The sequence below is a fragment of the Chiloscyllium punctatum genome, chromosome 12 (genome assembly GCF_047496795.1).
Source record: "Chiloscyllium punctatum isolate Juve2018m chromosome 12, sChiPun1.3, whole genome shotgun sequence".
Lineage (NCBI taxonomy): Eukaryota > Metazoa > Chordata > Chondrichthyes > Orectolobiformes > Hemiscylliidae > Chiloscyllium > Chiloscyllium punctatum.
This window is the reverse complement of record NC_092750.1, coordinates 10,453,874-10,476,460: the sequence shown is the minus strand read 5'-3', so window position 1 is coordinate 10,476,460 and position 22,587 is coordinate 10,453,874. Positions and strand designations below refer to the sequence as shown.

The 22,587-nt window shown below is 53.0% G+C and overlaps 18 non-coding genes across 18 annotated transcripts; all 18 read right to left on the bottom strand.

Annotated features, from left to right (window-relative positions):
• Window positions 1-1,028: 1,028 nt before the first annotated feature.
• Window positions 1,029-1,101, bottom strand: trnaf-gaa (transfer RNA phenylalanine (anticodon GAA)). Its single transcript has one exon. It is a non-coding gene; the product is annotated as a tRNA-Phe (tRNA).
• Window positions 1,102-2,284: 1,183 nt separating this feature from the next.
• Window positions 2,285-2,357, bottom strand: trnaf-gaa (transfer RNA phenylalanine (anticodon GAA)). Its single transcript has one exon. It is a non-coding gene; the product is annotated as a tRNA-Phe (tRNA).
• A 1,183-nt stretch (window positions 2,358-3,540) lies between these two features.
• On the bottom strand, window positions 3,541-3,613 carry trnaf-gaa (transfer RNA phenylalanine (anticodon GAA)). Its single transcript has one exon. It is a non-coding gene; the product is annotated as a tRNA-Phe (tRNA).
• Window positions 3,614-4,796: 1,183 nt separating this feature from the next.
• On the bottom strand, window positions 4,797-4,869 carry trnaf-gaa (transfer RNA phenylalanine (anticodon GAA)). The gene has a single exon. It is a non-coding gene; the product is annotated as a tRNA-Phe (tRNA).
• Window positions 4,870-6,052: 1,183 nt separating this feature from the next.
• Window positions 6,053-6,125, bottom strand: trnaf-gaa (transfer RNA phenylalanine (anticodon GAA)). The gene has a single exon. It is a non-coding gene; the product is annotated as a tRNA-Phe (tRNA).
• A 1,183-nt stretch (window positions 6,126-7,308) lies between these two features.
• On the bottom strand, window positions 7,309-7,381 carry trnaf-gaa (transfer RNA phenylalanine (anticodon GAA)). The gene has a single exon. It is a non-coding gene; the product is annotated as a tRNA-Phe (tRNA).
• A 1,183-nt stretch (window positions 7,382-8,564) lies between these two features.
• trnaf-gaa (transfer RNA phenylalanine (anticodon GAA)) lies at window positions 8,565-8,637 on the bottom strand. Its single transcript has one exon. It is a non-coding gene; the product is annotated as a tRNA-Phe (tRNA).
• A 1,183-nt stretch (window positions 8,638-9,820) lies between these two features.
• trnaf-gaa (transfer RNA phenylalanine (anticodon GAA)) lies at window positions 9,821-9,893 on the bottom strand. The gene has a single exon. It is a non-coding gene; the product is annotated as a tRNA-Phe (tRNA).
• A 1,183-nt stretch (window positions 9,894-11,076) lies between these two features.
• trnaf-gaa (transfer RNA phenylalanine (anticodon GAA)) lies at window positions 11,077-11,149 on the bottom strand. The gene has a single exon. It is a non-coding gene; the product is annotated as a tRNA-Phe (tRNA).
• A 1,183-nt stretch (window positions 11,150-12,332) lies between these two features.
• On the bottom strand, window positions 12,333-12,405 carry trnaf-gaa (transfer RNA phenylalanine (anticodon GAA)). The gene has a single exon. It is a non-coding gene; the product is annotated as a tRNA-Phe (tRNA).
• Window positions 12,406-13,588: 1,183 nt separating this feature from the next.
• Window positions 13,589-13,661, bottom strand: trnaf-gaa (transfer RNA phenylalanine (anticodon GAA)). The gene has a single exon. It is a non-coding gene; the product is annotated as a tRNA-Phe (tRNA).
• A 1,183-nt stretch (window positions 13,662-14,844) lies between these two features.
• On the bottom strand, window positions 14,845-14,917 carry trnaf-gaa (transfer RNA phenylalanine (anticodon GAA)). The gene has a single exon. It is a non-coding gene; the product is annotated as a tRNA-Phe (tRNA).
• A 1,183-nt stretch (window positions 14,918-16,100) lies between these two features.
• On the bottom strand, window positions 16,101-16,173 carry trnaf-gaa (transfer RNA phenylalanine (anticodon GAA)). The gene has a single exon. It is a non-coding gene; the product is annotated as a tRNA-Phe (tRNA).
• Window positions 16,174-17,356: 1,183 nt separating this feature from the next.
• On the bottom strand, window positions 17,357-17,429 carry trnaf-gaa (transfer RNA phenylalanine (anticodon GAA)). The gene has a single exon. It is a non-coding gene; the product is annotated as a tRNA-Phe (tRNA).
• A 1,183-nt stretch (window positions 17,430-18,612) lies between these two features.
• Window positions 18,613-18,685, bottom strand: trnaf-gaa (transfer RNA phenylalanine (anticodon GAA)). The gene has a single exon. It is a non-coding gene; the product is annotated as a tRNA-Phe (tRNA).
• Window positions 18,686-19,868: 1,183 nt separating this feature from the next.
• Window positions 19,869-19,941, bottom strand: trnaf-gaa (transfer RNA phenylalanine (anticodon GAA)). The gene has a single exon. It is a non-coding gene; the product is annotated as a tRNA-Phe (tRNA).
• Window positions 19,942-21,124: 1,183 nt separating this feature from the next.
• Window positions 21,125-21,197, bottom strand: trnaf-gaa (transfer RNA phenylalanine (anticodon GAA)). Its single transcript has one exon. It is a non-coding gene; the product is annotated as a tRNA-Phe (tRNA).
• A 1,183-nt stretch (window positions 21,198-22,380) lies between these two features.
• trnaf-gaa (transfer RNA phenylalanine (anticodon GAA)) lies at window positions 22,381-22,453 on the bottom strand. Its single transcript has one exon. It is a non-coding gene; the product is annotated as a tRNA-Phe (tRNA).
• Window positions 22,454-22,587: the final 134 nt, after the last annotated feature.

The window sequence follows — 22,587 nt, the reverse complement described above, 5'->3', positions numbered from 1 at the left end:
TGCCTCTTTATGCCGTCTATATCGACACTGTCGTTGATTCTGCACAATCATTTCTGAAGTTGACAGCTTGGCTCTGGTCGACTCGCTCGTCGAATGCACAACCAGGAACTGGTCCCTCCAGTCCTCGACAAGTTCCACGTCGTGCTCCGTTCACCGTCAACATCTCTCGCCAGCTTCACCCCATCTCTCCTCTAGCTCTCGAACTGCTGCACGTGATGCCATCCGTCTGCAAACGGTCAGTATCGGTCTAAGCTGCTTTGCGAGCGAGCCGACGCACCGGAACAATTTGAACTCATCGCCTCTGCTCCGGCTTCAGTCCGTCCACTGTGAAAACCATCAGTGCTTACTCTGCAGGCTTGAGGATTCCCAAGTTCTCCGCAACCATCTCCAAAGCGGCATGTAAGTCACTGCCTGTTTACACCACCGACTCTGTTTGAGAATACTTTTCCATCGTCATTCTGCACAATCACTTCTGAAGTGACCGCTTGTGTCGAAAACAAGGAACAGTCCAAAGCGATTTCCCAAGGCGCGCCTCTGGAACGCTCAAATCAACCTAAAGTCAGGCGGCCATGCGCATGTCAGCGTCTCTCCTGTAACTTTTCCATTGCGATCAGGGATCACCGGTTTTTGCAAGCTGGAACAGCTGGCCGTCAGCAAGCTTACGAGCGAGGGAGTGTTTGATCGAGAGAGAGAGAGTGCAAAGGCCAGCATGGACGCGTCGCTGACTCAAAGAGTGTTTTGTGCGTTCGCAGATGTTGGTCAATGAAGAGTCGGAGAATTGGAATTGGTGCAGGATTGAGGGTTTGTCGATTTGATTATTTGACTGTTTTGGAATGCTCCTTACGCAGCCAATCAGAAGAAATGTGCCATGAGACTGGAAGCAAAAGGCATCGAATGGCTGCAGGAGGAGGGTGAGAGGCAATGCAAACCACCCTCGCGCCAGCGAGACCAGGTGCAGAGCTTCACCTTCATTCACTCGCCTCCGTCGCAGTTAAACGAAGGCCGGAGCGCGCGAGCGACTCTGCACCTGCCGAAACCCGGGATTGAACCGGGGACCTTTAGATCTTCAGTCTAACGCTCTCCCAACTGAGCTATTTCGGCAGCTGCAGCCAGCTCGGCACGCTGCAGCACTTTGCTCGCTGCCACATTCACTTGGGATTTGCCCTGCGTTTTTGTTCCAAATCTCCTCACGACATCGACTCCTTCCGGCAAAATTTCCCAGCCTGTTTTCTCGCCGGACAGTTGGCTTCAGCCGCTGCCTCTTTCTGCCGTCTATATCGACACTGTCGTTGATTCTGCACAATAATTTCTGAAGTTGACAGCTTGGCTCTGGTCGACTCGCTCGTCGAATGCACAACCAGGAACTGGTCCCTCCAGTCCTCAACAAGTTCCACGTCGTGCTCCGTTCACCGTCAACATCTCTCGCCAGCTTCACCCCATCTCTCCTCTAGCTCTCGAACTGCTGCACGTGATGCCATCCGTCTGCAAACGGTCAGTATCGGTCTAAGCTGCTTTGCGAGCGAGCCGACGCACCGGAACAATTTGAACTCATCGCCTCTGCTCCGGCTTCAGTCCGTCCACTGTGAAAACCATCAGTTCTTACTCTGCAGGCTTGAGGATTCCCAAGTTCTCCGCAACCATCTCCAAAGCGGCATGTAAGTCACTGCCTGTTTACACCACCGACTCTGTTTGTGAATACTTTTCCATCGTCATTCTGCACAATCACTTCTGAAGTGACCGCTTGTGTCGAAAACAAGGAACAGTCCAAAGCGATTTCCCAAGGCGCGCCTCTGGAACGCTCAAATCAACCTAAAGTCAGGCGGCCATGCGCATGTCAGCGTCTCTCCTGCAACTTTTCCATTGCGATCAGGGATCACCGGTTTTTGCAAGCTGGAACAGCTGGCCGTCAGCAAGCTTACGAGCGAGGGAGTGTTTGATCGAGAGAGAGAGAGTGCAAAGGCCAGCATGGACGCGTCGCTGACTCAAAGAGTGTTTTGTGCGTTCGCAGATGTTGGTCAATGAAGAGTCGGAGAATTGGAATTGGTGCAGGATTGAGGGTTTGTCGATTTGATTATTTGACTGTTTTGGAATGCTCCTTACGCAGCCAATCAGAAGAAATGTGCCATGAGACTGGAAGCAAAAGGCATCGAATGGCTGCAGGAGGAGGGTGAGAGGCAATGCAAACCACCCTCGCGCCAGCGAGACCAGGTGCAGAGCTTCACCTTCATTCACTCGCCTCCGTCGCAGTTAAACGAAGGCCGGAGCGCGCGAGCGACTCTGCACCTGCCGAAACCCGGGATTGAACCGGGGACCTTTAGATCTTCAGTCTAACGCTCTCCCAACTGAGCTATTTCGGCAGCTGCAGCCAGCTCGGCACGCTGCAGCACTTTGCTCGCTGCCACATTCACTTGGGATTTGCCCTGCGTTTTTGTTCCAAATCTCCTCACGACATCGACTCCTTCCGGCAAAATTTCCCAGCCTGTTTTCTCGCCGGACAGTTGGCTTCAGCCGCTGCCTCTTTCTGCCGTCTATATCGACACTGTCGTTGATTCTGCACAATAATTTCTGAAGTTGACAGCTTGGCTCTGGTCGACTCGCTCGTCGAATGCACAACCAGGAACTGGTCCCTCCAGTCCTCGACAAGTTCCACGTCGTGCTCCGTTCACCGTCAACATCTCTCGCCAGCTTCACCCCATCTCTCCTCTAGCTCTCGAACTGCTGCACGTGATGCCATCTGTCTGCAAACGGTCAGTATCGGTCTAAGCTGCTTTGCGAGCGAGCCGACGCACCGGAACAATTTGAACTCATCGCCTCTGCTCCGGCTTCAGTCCGTCCACTGTGAAAACCATCAGTGCTTACTCTGCAGGCTTGAGGATTCCCAAGTTCTCCGCAACCATCTCCAAAGCGGCATGTAAGTCACTGCCTGTTTACACCACCGACTCTGTTTGTGAATACTTTTCCATCGTCATTCTGCACAATCACTTCTGAAGTGACCGCTTGTGTCGAAAACAAGGAACAGTCCAAAGCGATTTCCCAAGGCGCGCCTCTGGAACGCTCAAATCAACCTAAAGTCAGGCGGCCATGCGCATGTCAGCGTCTCTCCTGCAACTTTTCCATTGCGATCAGGGATCACCGGTTTTTGCAAGCTGGAACAGCTGGCCGTCAGCAAGCTTACGAGCGAGGGAGTGTTTGATCGAGAGAGAGAGAGTGCAAAGGCCAGCATGGACGCGTCGCTGACTCAAAGAGTGTTTTGTGCGTTCGCAGATGTTGGTCAATGAAGAGTCGGAGAATTGGAATTGGTGCAGGATTGAGGGTTTGTCGATTTGATTATTTGACTGTTTTGGAATGCTCCTTACGCAGCCAATCAGAAGAAATGTGCCATGAGACTGGAAGCAAAAGGCATCGAATGGCTGCAGGAGGAGGATGAGAGGCAATGCAAACCACCCTCGCGCCAGCGAGACCAGGTGCAGAGCTTCACCTTCATTCACTCGCCTCCGTCGCAGTTAAACGAAGGCCGGAGCGCGCGAGCGACTCTGCACCTGCCGAAACCCGGGATTGAACCGGGGACCTTTAGATCTTCAGTCTAACGCTCTCCCAACTGAGCTATTTCGGCAGCTGCAGCCAGCTCGGCACGCTGCAGCACTTTGCTCGCCGCCACATTCACTTGGGATTTGCCCCGCGTTTTTGTTCCAAATCTCCTCACGACATCGACTCCTTCCGGCAAAATTTCCCAGCCTGTTTTCTCGCCGGACAGTTGGCTTCAGCCGCTGCCTCTTTATGCCGTCTATATCGACACTGTCGTTGATTCTGCACAATCATTTCTGAAGTTGACAGCTTGGCTCTGGTCGACTCGCTCGTCGAATGCACAACCAGGAACTGGTCCCTCCAGTCCTCGACAAGTTCCACGTCGTGCTCCGTTCACCGTCAACATCTCTCGCCAGCTTCACCCCATCTCTCCTCTAGCTCTCGAACTGCTGCACGTGATGCCATCCGTCTGCAAACGGTCAGTATCGGTCTAAGCTGCTTTGCGAGCGAGCCGACGCACCGGAACAATTTGAACTCATCGCCTCTGCTCCGGCTTCAGTCCGTCCACTGTGAAAACCATCAGTGCTTACTCTGCAGGCTTGAGGATTCCCAAGTTCTCCGCAACCATCTCCAAAGCGGCATGTAAGTCACTGCCTGTTTACACCACCGACTCTGTTTGAGAATACTTTTCCATCGTCATTCTGCACAATCACTTCTGAAGTGACCGCTTGTGTCGAAAACAAGGAACAGTCCAAAGCGATTTCCCAAGGCGCGCCTCTGGAACGCTCAAATCAACCTAAAGTCAGGCGGCCATGCGCATGTCAGCGTCTCTCCTGCAACTTTTCCATTGCGATCAGGGATCACCGGTTTTTGCAAGCTGGAACAGCTGGCCGTCAGCAAGCTTACGAGCGAGGGAGTGTTTGATCGAGAGAGAGAGAGTGCAAAGGCCAGCATGGACGCGTCGCTGACTCAAAGAGTGTTTTGTGCGTTCGCAGATGTTGGTCAATGAAGAGTCGGAGAATTGGAATTGGTGCAGGATTGAGGGTTTGTCGATTTGATTATTTGACTGTTTTGGAATGCTCCTTACGCAGCCAATCAGAAGAAATGTGCCATGAGACTGGAAGCAAAAGGCATCGAATGGCTGCAGGAGGAGGGTGAGAGGCAATGCAAACCACCCTCGCGCCAGCGAGACCAGGTACAGAGCTTCACCTTCATTCACTCGCCTCCGTCGCAGTAAAACGAAGGCCGGAGCGCGCGAGCGACTCTGCACCTGCCGAAACCCGGGATTGAACCGGGGACCTTTAGATCTTCAGTCTAACGCTCTCCCAACTGAGCTATTTCGGCAGCTGCAGCCAGCTCGGCACGCTGCAGCACTTTGCTCGCTGCCACATTCACTTGGGATTTGCCCTGCGTTTTTGTTCCAAATCTCCTCACGACATCGACTCCTTCCGGCAAAATTTCCCAGCCTGTTTTCTCGCCGGACAGTTGGCTTCAGCCGCTGCCTCTTTATGCCGTCTATATCGACACTGTCGTTGATTCTGCACAATCATTTCTGAAGTTGACAGCTTGGCTCTGGTCGACTCGCTCGTCGAATGCACAACCAGGAACTGGTCCCTCCAGTCCTCGACAAGTTCCACGTCGTGCTCCGTTCACCGTCAACATCTCTCGCCAGCTTCACCCCATCTCTCCTCTAGCTCTCGAACTGCTGCACGTGATGCCATCCGTCTGCAAACGGTCAGTATCGGTCTAAGCTGCTTTGCGAGCGAGCCGACGCACCGGAACAATTTGAACTCATCGCCTCTGCTCCGGCTTCAGTCCGTCCACTGTGAAAACCATCAGTGCTTACTCTGCAGGCTTGAGGATTCCCAAGTTCTCCGCAACCATCTCCAAAGCGGCATGTAAGTCACTGCCTGTTTACACCACCGACTCTGTTTGAGAATACTTTTCCATCGTCATTCTGCACAATCACTTCTGAAGTGACCGCTTGTGTCGAAAACAAGGAACAGTCCAAAGCGATTTCCCAAGGCGCGCCTCTGGAACGCTCAAATCAACCTAAAGTCAGGCGGCCATGCGCATGTCAGCGTCTCTCCTGCAACTTTTCCATTGCGATCAGGGATCACCGGTTTTTGCAAGCTGGAACAGCTGGCCGTCAGCAAGCTTACGAGCGAGGGAGTGTTTGATCGAGAGAGAGAGAGTGCAAAGGCCAGCATGGACGCGTCGCTGACTCAAAGAGTGTTTTGTGCGTTCGCAGATGTTGGTCAGTGAAGAGTCGGAGAATTGGAATTGGTGCAGGATTGAGGGTTTGTCGATTTGATTATTTGACTGTTTTGGAATGCTCCTTACGCAGCCAATCAGAAGAAATGTGCCATGAGACTGGAAGCAAAAGGCATCGAATGGCTGCAGGAGGAGGGTGAGAGGCAATGCAAACCACCCTCGCGCCAGCGAGACCAGGTGCAGAGCTTCACCTTCATTCACTCGCCTCCGTCGCAGTTAAACGAAGGCCGGAGCGCGCGAGCGACTCTGCACCTGCCGAAACCCGGGATTGAACCGGGGACCTTTAGATCTTCAGTCTAACGCTCTCCCAACTGAGCTATTTCGGCAGCTGCAGCCAGCTCGGCACGCTGCAGCACTTTGCTCGCTGCCACATTCACTTGGGATTTGCCCTGCGTTTTTGTTCCAAATCTCCTCACGACATCGACTCCTTCCGGCAAAATTTCCCAGCCTGTTTTCTCGCCGGACAGTTGGCTTCAGCCGCTGCCTCTTTCTGCCGTCTATATCGACACTGTCGTTGATTCTGCACAATAATTTCTGAAGTTGACAGCTTGGCTCTGGTCGACTCGCTCGTCGAATGCACAACCAGGAACTGGTCCCTCCAGTCCTCGACAAGTTCCACGTCGTGCTCCGTTCACCGTCAACATCTCTCGCCAGCTTCACCCCATCTCTCCTCTAGCTCTCGAACTGCTGCACGTGATGCCATCCGTCTGCAAACGGTCAGTATCGGTCTAAGCTGCTTTGCGAGCGAGCCGACGCACCGGAACAATTTGAACTCATCGCCTCTGCTCCGGCTTCAGTCCGTCCACTGTGAAAACCATCAGTTCTTACTCTGCAGGCTTGAGGATTCCCAAGTTCTCCGCAACCATCTCCAAAGCGGCATGTAAGTCACTGCCTGTTTACACCACCGACTCTGTTTGTGAATACTTTTCCATCGTCATTCTGCACAATCACTTCTGAAGTGACCGCTTGTGTCGAAAACAAGGAACAGTCCAAAGCGATTTCCCAAGGCGCGCCTCTGGAACGCTCAAATCAACCTAAAGTCAGGCGGCCATGCGCATGTCAGCGTCTCTCCTGCAACTTTTCCATTGCGATCAGGGATCACCGGTTTTTGCAAGCTGGAACAGCTGGCCGTCAGCAAGCTTACGAGCGAGGGAGTGTTTGATCGAGAGAGAGAGAGTGCAAAGGCCAGCATGGACGCGTCGCTGACTCAAAGAGTGTTTTGTGCGTTCGCAGATGTTGGTCAATGAAGAGTCGGAGAATTGGAATTGGTGCAGGATTGAGGGTTTGTCGATTTGATTATTTGACTGTTTTGGAATGCTCCTTACGCAGCCAATCAGAAGAAATGTGCCATGAGACTGGAAGCAAAAGGCATCGAATGGCTGCAGGAGGAGGGTGAGAGGCAATGCAAACCACCCTCGCGCCAGCGAGACCAGGTACAGAGCTTCACCTTCATTCACTCGCCTCCGTCGCAGTAAAATGAAGGCCAGAGCGCGCGAGCGACTCTGCACCTGCCGAAACCCGGGATTGAACCGGGGACCTTTAGATCTTCAGTCTAACGCTCTCCCGACTGAGCTATTTCGGCAGCTGCAGCCAGCTCGGCACGCTGCAGCACTTTGCTCGCTGCCACATTCACTTGGGATTTGCCCTGCGTTTTTGTTCCAAATCTCCTCACGACATCGACTCCTTCCGGCAAAATTTCCCAGCCTGTTTTCTCGCCGGACAGTTGGCTTCAGCCGCTGCCTCTTTATGCCGTCTATATCGACACTGTCGTTGATTCTGCACAATCATTTCTGAAGTTGACAGCTTGGCTCTGGTCGACTCGCTCGTCGAATGCACAACCAGGAACTGGTCCCTCCAGTCCTCGACAAGTTCCACGTCGTGCTCCGTTCACCGTCAACATCTCTCGCCAGCTTCACCCCATCTCTCCTCTAGCTCTCGAACTGCTGCACGTGATGCCATCCGTCTGCAAACGGTCAGTATCGGTCTAAGCTGCTTTGCGAGCGAGCCGACGCACCGGAACAATTTGAACTCATCGCCTCTGCTCCGGCTTCAGTCCGTCCACTGTGAAAACCATCAGTGCTTACTCTGCAGGCTTGAGGATTCCCAAGTTCTCCGCAACCATCTCCAAAGCGGCATGTAAGTCACTGCCTGTTTACACCACCGACTCTGTTTGAGAATACTTTTCCATCGTCATTCTGCACAATCACTTCTGAAGTGACCGCTTGTGTCGAAAACAAGGAACAGTCCAAAGCGATTTCCCAAGGCGCGCCTCTGGAACGCTCAAATCAACCTAAAGTCAGGCGGCCATGCGCATGTCAGCGTCTCTCCTGCAACTTTTCCATTGCGATCAGGGATCACCGGTTTTTGCAAGCTGGAACAGCTGGCCGTCAGCAAGCTTACGAGCGAGGGAGTGTTTGATAGAGAGAGAGAGAGTGCAAAGGCCAGCATGGACGCGTCGCTGACTCAAAGAGTGTTTTGTGCGTTCGCAGATGTTGGTCAATGAAGAGTCGGAGAATTGGAATTGGTGCAGGATTGAGGGTTTGTCGATTTGATTATTTGACTGTTTTGGAATGCTCCTTACGCAGCCAATCAGAAGAAATGTGCCATGAGACTGGAAGCAAAAGGCATCGAATGGCTGCAGGAGGAGGGTGAGAGGCAATGCAAACCACCCTCGCGCCAGCGAGACCAGGTGCAGAGCTTCACCTTCATTCACTCGCCTCCGTCACAGTTAAACGAAGGACGGAGCGCGCGAGCGACTCTGCACCTGCCGAAACCCGGGATTGAACCGGGGACCTTTAGATCTTCAGTCTAACGCTCTCCCGACTGAGCTATTTCGGCAGCTGCAGCCAGCTCGGCACGCTGCAGCACTTTGCTCGCTGCCACATTCACTTGGGATTTGCCCTGCGTTTTTGTTCCAAATCTCCTCACGACATCGACTCCTTCCGGCAAAATTTCCCAGCCTGTTTTCTCGCCGGACAGTTGGCTTCAGCCGCTGCCTCTTTATGCCGTCTATATCGACACTGTCGTTGATTCTGCACAATCATTTCTGAAGTTGACAGCTTGGCTCTGGTCGACTCGCTCGTCGAATGCACAACCAGGAACTGGTCCCTCCAGTCCTCGACAAGTTCCACGTCGTGCTCCGTTCACCGTCAACATCTCTCGCCAGCTTCACCCCATCTCTCCTCTAGCTCTCGAACTGCTGCACGTGATGCCATCCGTCTGCAAACGGTCAGTATCGGTCTAAGCTGCTTTGCGAGCGAGCCGACGCACCGGAACAATTTGAACTCATCGCCTCTGCTCCGGCTTCAGTCCGTCCACTGTGAAAACCATCAGTTCTTACTCTGCAGGCTTGAGGATTCCCAAGTTCTCCGCAACCATCTCCAAAGCGGCATGTAAGTCACTGCCTGTTTACACCACCGACTCTGTTTGTGAATACTTTTCCATCGTCATTCTGCACAATCACTTCTGAAGTGACCGCTTGTGTCGAAAACAAGGAACAGTCCAAAGCGATTTCCCAAGGCGCGCCTCTGGAACGCTCAAATCAACCTAAAGTCAGGCGGCCATGCGCATGTCAGCGTCTCTCCTGCAACTTTTCCATTGCGATCAGGGATCACCGGTTTTTGCAAGCTGGAACAGCTGGCCGTCAGCAAGCTTACGAGCGAGGGAGTGTTTGATCGAGAGAGAGAGAGTGCAAAGGCCAGCATGGACGCGTCGCTGACTCAAAGAGTGTTTTGTGCGTTCGCAGATGTTGGTCAATGAAGAGTCGGAGAATTGGAATTGGTGCAGGATTGAGGGTTTGTCGATTTGATTATTTGACTGTTTTGGAATGCTCCTTACGCAGCCAATCAGAAGAAATGTGCCATGAGACTGGAAGCAAAAGGCATCGAATGGCTGCAGGAGGAGGGTGAGAGGCAATGCAAACCACCCTCGCGCCAGCGAGACCAGGTGCAGAGCTTCACCTTCATTCACTCGCCTCCGTCGCAGTTAAACGAAGGACGGAGCGCGCGAGCGACTCTGCACCTGCCGAAACCCGGGATTGAACCGGGGACCTTTAGATCTTCAGTCTAACGCTCTCCCAACTGAGCTATTTCGGCAGCTGCAGCCAGCTCGGCACGCTGCAGCACTTTGCTCGCTGCCACATTCACTTGGGATTTGCCCTGCGTTTTTGTTCCAAATCTCCTCACGACATCGACTCCTTCCGGCAAAATTTCCCAGCCTGTTTTCTCGCCGGACAGTTGGCTTCAGCCGCTGCCTCTTTATGCCGTCTATATCGACACTGTCGTTGATTCTGCACAATCATTTCTGAAGTTGACAGCTTGGCTCTGGTCGACTCGCTCGTCGAATGCACAACCAGGAACTGGTCCCTCCAGTCCTCGACAAGTTCCACGTCGTGCTCCGTTCACCGTCAACATCTCTCGCCAGCTTCACCCCATCTCTCCTCTAGCTCTCGAACTGCTGCACGTGATGCCATCCGTCTGCAAACGGTCAGTATCGGTCTAAGCTGCTTTGCGAGCGAGCCGACGCACCGGAACAATTTGAACTCATCGCCTCTGCTCCGGCTTCAGTCCGTCCACTGTGAAAACCATCAGTGCTTACTCTGCAGGCTTGAGGATTCCCAAGTTCTCCGCAACCATCTCCAAAGCGGCATGTAAGTCACTGCCTGTTTACACCACCGACTCTGTTTGAGAATACTTTTCCATCGTCATTCTGCACAATCACTTCTGAAGTGACCGCTTGTGTCGAAAACAAGGAACAGTCCAAAGCGATTTCCCAAGGCGCGCCTCTGGAACGCTCAAATCAACCTAAAGTCAGGCGGCCATGCGCATGTCAGCGTCTCTCCTGCAACTTTTCCATTGCGATCAGGGATCACCGGTTTTTGCAAGCTGGAACAGCTGGCCGTCAGCAAGCTTACGAGCGAGGGAGTGTTTGATCGAGAGAGAGAGAGTGCAAAGGCCAGCATGGACGCGTCGCTGACTCAAAGAGTGTTTTGTGCGTTCGCAGATGTTGGTCAATGAAGAGTCGGAGAATTGGAATTGGTGCAGGATTGAGGGTTTGTCGATTTGATTATTTGACTGTTTTGGAATGCTCCTTACGCAGCCAATCAGAAGAAATGTGCCATGAGACTGGAAGCAAAAGGCATCGAATGGCTGCAGGAGGAGGATGAGAGGCAATGCAAACCACCCTCGCGCCAGCGAGACCAGGTGCAGAGCTTCACCTTCATTCACTCGCCTCCGTCGCAGTTAAACGAAGGCCGGAGCGCGCGAGCGACTCTGCACCTGCCGAAACCCGGGATTGAACCGGGGACCTTTAGATCTTCAGTCTAACGCTCTCCCAACTGAGCTATTTCGGCAGCTGCAGCCAGCTCGGCACGCTGCAGCACTTTGCTCGCCGCCACATTCACTTGGGATTTGCCCCGCGTTTTTGTTCCAAATCTCCTCACGACATCGACTCCTTCCGGCAAAATTTCCCAGCCTGTTTTCTCGCCGGACAGTTGGCTTCAGCCGCTGCCTCTTTATGCCGTCTATATCGACACTGTCGTTGATTCTGCACAATCATTTCTGAAGTTGACAGCTTGGCTCTGGTCGACTCGCTCGTCGAATGCACAACCAGGAACTGGTCCCTCCAGTCCTCGACAAGTTCCACGTCGTGCTCCGTTCACCGTCAACATCTCTCGCCAGCTTCACCCCATCTCTCCTCTAGCTCTCGAACTGCTGCACGTGATGCCATCCGTCTGCAAACGGTCAGTATCGGTCTAAGCTGCTTTGCGAGCGAGCCGACGCACCGGAACAATTTGAACTCATCGCCTCTGCTCCGGCTTCAGTCCGTCCACTGTGAAAACCATCAGTGCTTACTCTGCAGGCTTGAGGATTCCCAAGTTCTCCGCAACCATCTCCAAAGCGGCATGTAAGTCACTGCCTGTTTACACCACCGACTCTGTTTGAGAATACTTTTCCATCGTCATTCTGCACAATCACTTCTGAAGTGACCGCTTGTGTCGAAAACAAGGAACAGTCCAAAGCGATTTCCCAAGGCGCGCCTCTGGAACGCTCAAATCAACCTAAAGTCAGGCGGCCATGCGCATGTCAGCGTCTCTCCTGCAACTTTTCCATTGCGATCAGGGATCACCGGTTTTTGCAAGCTGGAACAGCTGGCCGTCAGCAAGCTTACGAGCGAGGGAGTGTTTGATAGAGAGAGAGAGAGTGCAAAGGCCAGCATGGACGCGTCGCTGACTCAAAGAGTGTTTTGTGCGTTCGCAGATGTTGGTCAATGAAGAGTCGGAGAATTGGAATTGGTGCAGGATTGAGGGTTTGTCGATTTGATTATTTGACTGTTTTGGAATGCTCCTTACGCAGCCAATCAGAAGAAATGTGCCATGAGACTGGAAGCAAAAGGCATCGAATGGCTGCAGGAGGAGGGTGAGAGGCAATGCAAACCACCCTCGCGCCAGCAAGACCAGGTGCAGAGCTTCACCTTCATTCACTCGCCTCCGTCGCAGTTAAACGAAGGACGGAGCGCGCGAGCGACTCTGCACCTGCCGAAACCCGGGATTGAACCGGGGACCTTTAGATCTTCAGTCTAACGCTCTCCCGACTGAGCTATTTCGGCAGCTGCAGCCAGCTCGGCACGCTGCAGCACTTTGCTCGCTGCCACATTCACTTGGGATTTGCCCTGCGTTTTTGTTCCAAATCTCCTCACGACATCGACTCCTTCCGGCAAAATTTCCCAGCCTGTTTTCTCGCCGGACAGTTGGCTTCAGCCGCTGCCTCTTTATGCCGTCTATATCGACACTGTCGTTGATTCTGCACAATCATTTCTGAAGTTGACAGCTTGGCTCTGGTCGACTCGCTCGTCGAATGCACAACCAGGAACTGGTCCCTCCAGTCCTCGACAAGTTCCACGTCGTGCTCCGTTCACCGTCAACATCTCTCGCCAGCTTCACCCCATCTCTCCTCTAGCTCTCGAACTGCTGCACGTGATGCCATCCGTCTGCAAACGGTCAGTATCGGTCTAAGCTGCTTTGCGAGCGAGCCGACGCACCGGAACAATTTGAACTCATCGCCTCTGCTCCGGCTTCAGTCCGTCCACTGTGAAAACCATCAGTGCTTACTCTGCAGGCTTGAGGATTCCCAAGTTCTCCGCAACCATCTCCAAAGCGGCATGTAAGTCACTGCCTGTTTACACCACCGACTCTGTTTGAGAATACTTTTCCATCGTCATTCTGCACAATCACTTCTGAAGTGACCGCTTGTGTCGAAAACAAGGAACAGTCCAAAGCGATTTCCCAAGGCGCGCCTCTGGAACGCTCAAATCAACCTAAAGTCAGGCGGCCATGCGCATGTCAGCGTCTCTCCTGCAACTTTTCCATTGCGATCAGGGATCACCGGTTTTTGCAAGCTGGAACAGCTGGCCGTCAGCAAGCTTACGAGCGAGGGAGTGTTTGATAGAGAGAGAGAGAGTGCAAAGGCCAGCATGGACGCGTCGCTGACTCAAAGAGTGTTTTGTGCGTTCGCAGATGTTGGTCAATGAAGAGTCGGAGAATTGGAATTGGTGCAGGATTGAGGGTTTGTCGATTTGATTATTTGACTGTTTTGGAATGCTCCTTACGCAGCCAATCAGAAGAAATGTGCCATGAGACTGGAAGCAAAAGGCATCGAATGGCTGCAGGAGGAGGGTGAGAGGCAATGCAAACCACCCTCGCGCCAGCAAGACCAGGTGCAGAGCTTCACCTTCATTCACTCGCCTCCGTCGCAGTTAAACGAAGGACGGAGCGCGCGAGCGACTCTGCACCTGCCGAAACCCGGGATTGAACCGGGGACCTTTAGATCTTCAGTCTAACGCTCTCCCGACTGAGCTATTTCGGCAGCTGCAGCCAGCTCGGCACGCTGCAGCACTTTGCTCGCTGCCACATTCACTTGGGATTTGCCCTGCGTTTTTGTTCCAAATCTCCTCACGACATCGACTCCTTCCGGCAAAATTTCCCAGCCTGTTTTCTCGCCGGACAGTTGGCTTCAGCCGCTGCCTCTTTATGCCGTCTATATCGACACTGTCGTTGATTCTGCACAATCATTTCTGAAGTTGACAGCTTGGCTCTGGTCGACTCGCTCGTCGAATGCACAACCAGGAACTGGTCCCTCCAGTCCTCGACAAGTTCCACGTCGTGCTCCGTTCACCGTCAACATCTCTCGCCAGCTTCACCCCATCTCTCCTCTAGCTCTCGAACTGCTGCACGTGATGCCATCCGTCTGCAAACGGTCAGTATCGGTCTAAGCTGCTTTGCGAGCGAGCCGACGCACCGGAACAATTTGAACTCATCGCCTCTGCTCCGGCTTCAGTCCGTCCACTGTGAAAACCATCAGTGCTTACTCTGCAGGCTTGAGGATTCCCAAGTTCTCCGCAACCATCTCCAAAGCGGCATGTAAGTCACTGCCTGTTTACACCACCGACTCTGTTTGAGAATACTTTTCCATCGTCATTCTGCACAATCACTTCTGAAGTGACCGCTTGTGTCGAAAACAAGGAACAGTCCAAAGCGATTTCCCAAGGCGCGCCTCTGGAACGCTCAAATCAACCTAAAGTCAGGCGGCCATGCGCATGTCAGCGTCTCTCCTGCAACTTTTCCATTGCGATCAGGGATCACCGGTTTTTGCAAGCTGGAACAGCTGGCCGTCAGCAAGCTTACGAGCGAGGGAGTGTTTGATAGAGAGAGAGAGAGTGCAAAGGCCAGCATGGACGCGTCGCTGACTCAAAGAGTGTTTTGTGCGTTCGCAGATGTTGGTCAATGAAGAGTCGGAGAATTGGAATTGGTGCAGGATTGAGGGTTTGTCGATTTGATTATTTGACTGTTTTGGAATGCTCCTTACGCAGCCAATCAGAAGAAATGTGCCATGAGACTGGAAGCAAAAGGCATCGAATGGCTGCAGGAGGAGGGTGAGAGGCAATGCAAACCACCCTCGCGCCAGCAAGACCAGGTGCAGAGCTTCACCTTCATTCACTCGCCTCCGTCGCAGTTAAACGAAGGACGGAGCGCGCGAGCGACTCTGCACCTGCCGAAACCCGGGATTGAACCGGGGACCTTTAGATCTTCAGTCTAACGCTCTCCCGACTGAGCTATTTCGGCAGCTGCAGCCAGCTCGGCACGCTGCAGCACTTTGCTCGCTGCCACATTCACTTGGGATTTGCCCTGCGTTTTTGTTCCAAATCTCCTCACGACATCGACTCCTTCCGGCAAAATTTCCCAGCCTGTTTTCTCGCCGGACAGTTGGCTTCAGCCGCTGCCTCTTTATGCCGTCTATATCGACACTGTCGTTGATTCTGCACAATCATTTCTGAAGTTGACAGCTTGGCTCTGGTCGACTCGCTCGTCGAATGCACAACCAGGAACTGGTCCCTCCAGTCCTCGACAAGTTCCACGTCGTGCTCCGTTCACCGTCAACATCTCTCGCCAGCTTCACCCCATCTCTCCTCTAGCTCTCGAACTGCTGCACGTGATGCCATCCGTCTGCAAACGGTCAGTATCGGTCTAAGCTGCTTTGCGAGCGAGCCGACGCACCGGAACAATTTGAACTCATCGCCTCTGCTCCGGCTTCAGTCCGTCCACTGTGAAAACCATCAGTGCTTACTCTGCAGGCTTGAGGATTCCCAAGTTCTCCGCAACCATCTCCAAAGCGGCATGTAAGTCACTGCCTGTTTACACCACCGACTCTGTTTGAGAATACTTTTCCATCGTCATTCTGCACAATCACTTCTGAAGTGACCGCTTGTGTCGAAAACAAGGAACAGTCCAAAGCGATTTCCCAAGGCGCGCCTCTGGAACGCTCAAATCAACCTAAAGTCAGGCGGCCATGCGCATGTCAGCGTCTCTCCTGCAACTTTTCCATTGCGATCAGGGATCACCGGTTTTTGCAAGCTGGAACAGCTGGCCGTCAGCAAGCTTACGAGCGAGGGAGTGTTTGATAGAGAGAGAGAGAGTGCAAAGGCCAGCATGGACGCGTCGCTGACTCAAAGAGTGTTTTGTGCGTTCGCAGATGTTGGTCAATGAAGAGTCGGAGAATTGGAATTGGTGCAGGATTGAGGGTTTGTCGATTTGATTATTTGACTGTTTTGGAATGCTCCTTACGCAGCCAATCAGAAGAAATGTGCCATGAGACTGGAAGCAAAAGGCATCGAATGGCTGCAGGAGGAGGGTGAGAGGCAATGCAAACCACCCTCGCGCCAGCAAGACCAGGTGCAGAGCTTCACCTTCATTCACTCGCCTCCGTCGCAGTTAAACGAAGGACGGAGCGCGCGAGCGACTCTGCACCTGCCGAAACCCGGGATTGAACCGGGGACCTTTAGATCTTCAGTCTAACGCTCTCCCGACTGAGCTATTTCGGCAGCTGCAGCCAGCTCGGCACGCTGCAGCACTTTGCTCGCTGCCACATTCACTTGGGATTTGCCCTGCGTTTTTGTTCCAAATCTCCTCACGACATCGACTCCTTCCGGCAAAATTTCCCAGCCTGTTTTCTCGCCGGACAGTTGGCTTCAGCCGCTGCCTCTTTATGCCGTCTATATCGACACTGTCGTTGATTCTGCACAATCATTTCTGAAGTTGACAGCTTGGCTCTGGTCGACTCGCTCGTCGAATGCACAACCAGGAACTGGTCCCTCCAGTCCTCGACAAGTTCCACGTCGTGCTCCGTTCACCGTCAACATCTCTCGCCAGCTTCACCCCATCTCTCCTCTAGCTCTCGAACTGCTGCACGTGATGCCATCCGTCTGCAAACGGTCAGTATCGGTCTAAGCTGCTTTGCGAGCGAGCCGACGCACCGGAACAATTTGAACTCATCGCCTCTGCTCCGGCTTCAGTCCGTCCACTGTGAAAACCATCAGTTCTTACTCTGCAGGCTTGAGGATTCCCAAGTTCTCCGCAACCATCTCCAAAGCGGCATGTAAGTCACTGCCTGTTTACACCACCGACTCTGTTTGAGAATACTTTTCCATCGTCATTCTGCACAATCACTTCTGAAGTGACCGCTTGTGTCGAAAACAAGGAACAGTCCAAAGCGATTTCCCAAGGCGCGCCTCTGGAACGCTCAAATCAACCTAAAGTCAGGCGGCCATGCGCATGTCAGCGTCTCTCCTGCAACTTTTCCATTGCGATCAGGGATCACCGGTTTTTGCAAGCTGGAACAGCTGGCCGTCAGCAAGCTTACGAGCGAGGGAGTGTTTGATAGAGAGAGAGAGAGTGCAAAGGCCAGCATGGACGCGTCGCTGACTCAAAGAGTGTTTTGTGCGTTCGCAGATGTTGGTCAATGAAGAGTCGGAGAATTGGAATTGGTGCAGGATTGAGGGTTTGTCGATTTGATTATTTGACTGTTTTGGAATGCTCCTTACGCAGCCAATCAGAAGAAATGTGCCATGAGACTGGAAGCAAAAGGCATCGAATGGCTGCAGGAGGAGGGTGAGAGGCAATGCAAACCACCCTCGCGCCAGCAAGACCAGGTGCAGAGCTTCACCTTCATTCACTCGCCTCCGTCGCAGTTAAACGAAGGACGGAGCGCGCGAGCGACTCTGCACCTGCCGAAACCCGGGATTGAACCGGGGACCTTTAGATCTTCAGTCTAACGCTCTCCCGACTGAGCTATTTCGGCAGCTGCAGCCAGCTCGGCACGCTGCAGCACTTTGCTCGCTGCCACATTCACTTGGGATTTGCCCTGCGTTTTTGTTCCAAATCTCCTCACGACATCGACTCCTTCCGGCAAAATTTCCCAGCCTGTTTTCTCGCCGGACAGTTGGCTTCAGCCGCTGCCTCTTTATGCCGTCTATATCGACACTGTCGTTGATTCTGCACAATCATTTCTGAAGTTGACAGCTTGGCTCTGGTCGACTCGCTCGTCGAATGCACAACCAGGAACTGGTCCCTCCAGTCCTCGACAAGTTCCACGTCGTGCTCCGTTCACCGTCAACATCTCTCGCCAGCTTCACCCCATCTCTCCTCTAGCTCTCGAACTGCTGCACGTGATGCCATCCGTCTGCAAACGGTCAGTATCGGTCTAAGCTGCTTTGCGAGCGAGCCGACGCACCGGAACAATTTGAACTCATCGCCTCTGCTCCGGCTTCAGTCCGTCCACTGTGAAAACCATCAGTGCTTACTCTGCAGGCTTGAGGATTCCCAAGTTCTCCGCAACCATCTCCAAAGCGGCATGTAAGTCACTGCCTGTTTACACCACCGACTCTGTTTGAGAATACTTTTCCATCGTCATTCTGCACAATCACTTCTGAAGTGACCGCTTGTGTCGAAAACAAGGAACAGTCCAAAGCGATTTCCCAAGGCGCGCCTCTGGAACGCTCAAATCAACCTAAAGTCAGGCGGCCATGCGCATGTCAGCGTCTCTCCTGCAACTTTTCCATTGCGATCAGGGATCACCGGTTTTTGCAAGCTGGAACAGCTGGCCGTCAGCAAGCTTACGAGCGAGGGAGGGTTTGATAGAGAGAGAGAGAGTGCAAAGGCCAGCATGGACGCGTCGCTGACTCAAAGAGTGTTTTGTACGTTCGCAGATGTTGGTCAGTGAAGAGTCGGAGAATTGGAATTGGTGCAGGATTGAGGGTTTGTCGATTTGATTATTTGACTGTTTTGGAATGCTCCTTACGCAGCCAATCAGAAGAAATGTGCCATGAGACTGGAAGCAAAAGGCATCGAATGGCTGCAGGAGGAGGATGAGAGGCAATGCAAACCACCCTCGCGCCAGCAAGACCAGGTGCAGAGCTTCACCTTCATTCACTCGCCTCCGTCACAGTTAAACGAAGGACGGAGCGCGCGAGCGACTCTGCACCTGCCGAAACCCGGGATTGAACCGGGGACCTTTAGATCTTCAGTCTAACGCTCTCCCGACTGAGCTATTTCGGCAGCTGCAGCCAGCTCGGCACGCTGCAGCACTTTGCTCGCCGCCACATTCACTTGGGATTTGCCCTGCGTTTTTGTTCCAAATCTCCTCACGACATCGACTCCTTCCGGCAAAATTTCCCAGCCTGTTTTCTCGCCGGACAGTTGGCTTCAGCCGCTGCCTCTTTATGCCGTCTATATCGACACTGTCGTTGATTCTGCACAATCATTTCTGAAGTTGACAGCTTGGCTCTGGTCGACTCGCTCGTCGAATGCACAACCAGGAACTGGTCCCTCCAGTCCTCGACAAGTTCCACGTCGTGCTCCGTTCACCGTCAACATCTCTCGCCAGCTTCACCCCATCTCTCCTCTAGCTCTCGAACTGCTGCACGTGATGCCATCCGTCTGCAAACGGTCAGTATCGGTCTAAGCTGCTTTGCGAGCGAGCCGACGCACCGGAACAATTTGAACTCATCGCCTCTGCTCCGGCTTCAGTCCGTCCACTGTGAAAACCATCAGTGCTTACTCTGCAGGCTTGAGGATTCCCAAGTTCTCCGCAACCATCTCCAAAGCGGCATGTAAGTCACTGCCTGTTTACACCACCGACTCTGTTTGAGAATACTTTTCCATCGTCATTCTGCACAATCACTTCTGAAGTGACCGCTTGTGTCGAAAACAAGGAACAGTCCAAAGCGATTTCCCAAGGCGCGCCTCTGGAACGCTCAAATCAACCTAAAGTCAGGCGGCCATGCGCATGTCAGCGTCTCTCCTGCAACTTTTCCATTGCGATCAGGGATCACCGGTTTTTGCAAGCTGGAACAGCTGGCCGTCAGCAAGCTTACGAGCGAGGGAGTGTTTGATAGAGAGAGAGAGAGTGCAAAGGCCAGCATGGACGCGTCGCTGACTCAAAGAGTGTTTTGTGCGTTCGCAGATGTTGGTCAATGAAGAGTCGGAGAATTGGAATTGGTGCAGGATTGAGGGTTTGTCGATTTGATTATTTGACTGTTTTGGAATGCTCCTTACGCAGCCAATCAGAAGAAATGTGCCATGAGACTGGAAGCAAAAGGCATCGAATGGCTGCAGGAGGAGGGTGAGAGGCAATGCAAACCACCCTCGCGCCAGCAAGACCAGGTGCAGAGCTTCACCTTCATTCACTCGCCTCCGTCGCAGTTAAACGAAGGACGGAGCGCGCGAGCGACTCTGCACCTGCCGAAACCCGGGATTGAACCGGGGACCTTTAGATCTTCAGTCTAACGCTCTCCCGACTGAGCTATTTCGGCAGCTGCAGCCAGCTCGGCACGCTGCAGCACTTTGCTCGCTGCCACATTCACTTGGGATTTGCCCTGCGTTTTTGTTCCAAATCTCCTCACGACATCGACTCCTTCCGGCAAAATTTCCCAGCCTGTTTTCTCGCCGGACAGTTGGCTTCAGCCGCTGCCTCTTTATGCCGTCTATATCGACACTGTCGTTGATTCTGCACAATCATTTCTGAAGTTGACAGCTTGGCTCTGGTCGACTCGCTCGTCGAATGCACAACCAGGAACTGGTCCCTCCAGTCCTCGACAAGTTCCACGTCGTGCTCCGTTCACCGTCAACATCTCTCGCCAGCTTCACCCCATCTCTCCTCTAGCTCTCGAACTGCTGCACGTGATGCCATCCGTCTGCAAACGGTCAGTATCGGTCTAAGCTGCTTTGCGAGCGAGCCGACGCACCGGAACAATTTGAACTCATCGCCTCTGCTCCGGCTTCAGTCCGTCCACTGTGAAAACCATCAGTTCTTACTCTGCAGGCTTGAGGATTCCCAAGTTCTCCGCAACCATCTCCAAAGCGGCATGTAAGTCACTGCCTGTTTACACCACCGACTCTGTTTGAGAATACTTTTCCATCGTCATTCTGCACAATCACTTCTGAAGTGACCGCTTGTGTCGAAAACAAGGAACAGTCCAAAGCGATTTCCCAAGGCGCGCCTCTGGAACGCTCAAATCAACCTAAAGTCAGGCGGCCATGCGCATGTCAGCGTCTCTCCTGCAACTTTTCCATTGCGATCAGGGATCACCGGTTTTTGCAAGCTGGAACAGCTGGCCGTCAGCAAGCTTACGAGCGAGGGAGTGTTTGATAGAGAGAGAGAGAGTGCAAAGGCCAGCATGGACGCGTCGCTGACTCAAAGAGTGTTTTGTGCGTTCGCAGATGTTGGTCAATGAAGAGTCGGAGAATTGGAATTGGTGCAGGATTGAGGGTTTGTCGATTTGATTATTTGACTGTTTTGGAATGCTCCTTACGCAGCCAATCAGAAGAAATGTGCCATGAGACTGGAAGCAAAAGGCATCGAATGGCTGCAGGAGGAGGGTGAGAGGCAATGCAAACCACCCTCGCGCCAGCGAGACCAGGTGCAGAGCTTCACCTTCATTCACTCGCCTCCGTCGCAGTTAAACGAAGGACGGAGCGCGCGAGCGACTCTGCACCTGCCGAAACCCGGGATTGAACCGGGGACCTTTAGATCTTCAGTCTAACGCTCTCCCGACTGAGCTATTTCGGCAGCTGCAGCCAGCTCGGCACGCTGCAGCACTTTGCTCGCTGCCACATTCACTTGGGATTTGCCCTGCGTTTTTGTTCCAAATCTCCTCACGACATCGACTCCTTCCGGCAAAATTTCCCAGCCTGTTTTCTCGCCGGACAGTTGGCTTCAGCCGCTGCCTCTTTATGCCGTCTATATCGACACTGTCGTTGATTCTGCACAATCATTTCTGAAGTTGACAGCTTGGCTCTGGTCGACTCGCTCGTCGAATGCACAACCAGGAACTGGTCCCTCCAGTCCTCGACAAGTTCCACGTCGTGCTCCGTTCACCGTCAACATCTCTCGCCAGCTTCACCCCATCTCTCCTCTAGCTCTCGAACTGCTGCACGTGATGCCATCCGTCTGCAAACGGTCAGTATCGGTCTAAGCTGCTTTGCGAGCGAGCCGACGCACCGGAACAATTTGAACTCATCGCCTCTGCTCCGGCTTCAGTCCGTCCACTGTGAAAACCATCAGTGCTTACTCTGCAGGCTTGAGGATTCCCAAGTTCTCCGCAACCATCTCCAAAGCGGCATGTAAGTCACTGCCTGTTTACACCACCGACTCTGTTTGAGAATACTTTTCCATCGTCATTCTGCACAATCACTTCTGAAGTGACCGCTTGTGTCGAAAACAAGGAACAGTCCAAAGCGATTTCCCAAGGCGCGCCTCTGGAACGCTCAAATCAACCTAAAGTCAGGCGGCCATGCGCATGTCAGCGTCTCTCCTGCAACTTTTCCATTGCGATCAGGGATCACCGGTTTTTGCAAGCTGGAACAGCTGGCCGTCAGCAAGCTTACGAGCGAGGGAGTGTTTGATAGAGAGAGAGAGAGTGCAAAGGCCAGCATGGACGCGTCGCTGACTCAAAGAGTGTTTTGTACGTTCGCAGATGTTGGTCAGTGAAGAGTCGGAGAATTGGAATTGGTGCAGGATTGAGGGTTTGTCGATTTGATTATTTGACTGTTTTGGAATGCTCCTTACGCAGCCAATCAGAAGAAATGTGCCATGAGACTGGAAGCAAAAGGCATCGAATGGCTGCAGGAGGAGGATGAGAGGCAATGCAAACCACCCTCGCGCCAGCAAGACCAGGTGCAGAGCTTCACCTTCATTCACTCGCCTCCGTCACAGTTAAACGAAGGACGGAGCGCGCGAGCGACTCTGCACCTGCCGAAACCCGGGATTGAACCGGGGACTTTTAGATCTTCAGTCTAACGCTCTCCCGACTGAGCTATTTCGGCAGCTGCAGCCAGCTCGGCACGCTGCAGCACTTTGCTCGCTGCCACATTCACTTGGGATTTGCCCTGCGTTTTTGTTCCAAATCTCCTCACGACATCGACTCCTTCCGGCAAAATTTCCCAGCCTGTTTTCTCGC